Source organism: Trichechus manatus, unplaced genomic scaffold (assembly GCF_000243295.1).
Source record: "Trichechus manatus latirostris isolate Lorelei unplaced genomic scaffold, TriManLat1.0 scaffold00040, whole genome shotgun sequence".
In the NCBI taxonomy this organism is placed as follows: Eukaryota; Metazoa; Chordata; class Mammalia; order Sirenia; family Trichechidae; genus Trichechus; species Trichechus manatus.
Window position 1 is genome coordinate 19,081,168 of NW_004443976.1, and position 2,291 is coordinate 19,083,458.

The 2,291-nt window shown below is 39.4% G+C and overlaps 1 protein-coding gene across 1 annotated transcript in view; it reads right to left on the reverse strand.

Annotated features, from left to right (window-relative positions):
* NXN (nucleoredoxin) overlaps positions 1 to 2,291 on the reverse strand; it is a 180,486-nt gene that overhangs the window by 177,764 nt on the left and 431 nt on the right. The window lies entirely within an intron of this gene.

Sequence of the window (2,291 nt, forward strand, 5' to 3'; positions counted from 1 at the left end):
TGAGGACTGCCTCTAAGTAGGCGAAACCTTGCCACAGAGGCGGAACAGTGTAAAGGTTCCATGTTCATTTCTAGAGAGTCACGCCAAAATTCTGTGCCACCTCAGGGGCGGTATTATACATACAGAAAGCATCACTTTTTAGTGAAAACATGTTAAAGCTCCTAACATAACAGATACCAAATTATTATGTATCTTTTTAAAATACTGTAAATTGCCTAAAATGGTTGATCTTCTCATCCAAATTCTATTTGAAATACCCACGGGTGGGCTATGTTATGCTGTTGCGGTTAGCGGCCATCCAGTCAGCCACAACTCATGGCAATCCCATGCACAACAGAACAAAAGCTGCCCAGTCCTGTGTGATCCCCATCATCATTTGCAGCAGACCATTGTGTCCCAAAGGGTTTTCACTGACTGATTTTTGGAAGTAGCTCACCAAGCCTTTCTTCCAAGGCACCTCTGGGTGGACTCAAACTTTTAACCTTTCGGTTAGCAGTCAGGTGTGTTAATTATTGGCACCATGTTCAACAGAGAGATTCCTACACTCTGAAGTTTTCAAATGAACACTAAAGAAACACAGATGACTATAAGCATTTATATCCTATGGAAGCCAAAGGATAAAGTATTGGATAGGGAGATAGGTGAAGAGGGAGTTTGGGAAATGCAAATTTGGGAAAATAGTGAAGTCATTATTAAAGCACTTACTTCAGTATAGTAAGCACAAGTCTGATATGAAGAGGCAGTTTGCTCAGTATTTTGCTTTTATTATTTTAGAGGCAAGCACTTTCCACTGGAGTGTGTCCAAACCAGCATCTGCCACCTGGGAAAGTGAGAGTTTGAACATACTGCACATGAAATATAAATAAAATTTAGAGGATTGTTGGTGCAGCAGGCCTTGGTTGGAAGCCAAAGATTGCAGCTGCCTTTTAAAGGGGTGTGGAAAGAGAGGATTTGCAATAGAAATGATTCCAAAATCATAATTCTGGTGGGTGTTTGTTACAAGAAGAAGTCCAAGGAGACTCATTTGGCTTTCTGTAAAGAATAGCCTATGTCCTCTGGCCTACGGAAAGTATGCTCTCTGCTTATGGCAGGACAAGAAACCCACTTAAAGAGAATCTCCCTGCTGGTATGTAGCTAGTTATGTTACATGACTTGATTGGCTCCCCTGAAAATTACTGTAGTTTTAAAATATGGATTAAGGAGCTACAACATGCCTGACGTTGTACCAAACATAAATATTACACAGACTTCCTTTTGGAAAATTGCATTCTAAGGCACATATGTCATATAAAGCACACAAAGCAAATATATATTTGTCACTTTTAAGATTCATAAACCACAAATAGCTTGGTCTTCAGGTATGCTAGCACACATGCACAAAGATATATGTGTATGGATATTTATTGCTGCATGGTGAAATTAGAAAAAGACTGGAAAACTGGAAAGAGCCTACTTGTGTATCAGTGAGGATGATTACACTGTGGCACATCCATCCATTAGAATACAATCTGGTCATTGAAAAGAATTAAGGGGATGTATATGTACACTGATAGGGCATGATCTCTAAGATTTAGCACAAGAGAAGGTAAGGTGCAGAATAGGATATACTAAGCTACCATGCGTAATTTTCTAAGGGGAAAATAAGCATACACACAAATACAAGGCTTATAAATGCATGAAATATATCTGGAAGGACATTTAAGAAATAGTAGCAGGTTGCTTAGGGAAGGCAATTGAGGGGCTGGGAATACATGTGGGAAAACTATGGAAGGTATTATTCTAGTTCAATAAGAAAGTACACTGAATTTTTTTTTAATAAGAACTTGACCAGAGGATAAATGGGAAAAGGAGTATTTAAAGTACAGCAGGAATCTCAGGATAAAAGGGGGAAATGTCTTACAAACAAAAATTCAAATTCTATTATAACAAATCTGTTACTATAAAATGAACATTTTGATGATAAAACTGTTCCCAGCACAGACTGCTCTGAAAGGGATCACAGTAGAGGGTCCTGGACAGAGCTGAGAAAAATGTAGAACAACATTCTGACTCACAAAAAAAGACCATACTAACTGGTCCAACAGAAACTAGAGAAACCCCAAGAGTACGGCCCCCGGACACCCTTTTAACTCAGTACTGAAGTCACTCCTGAAGTTTGCCTTTCAGCCAAAGATTAGAGAGGCCTATAAAACAAACAATAACACACGTAGTTCAACCGTGTATATGAGATGAAATGGCCACACCAGCCCAAAAGCAAAGACGAGAAGGCAGGAAGGGACGGGAAAGCTGGA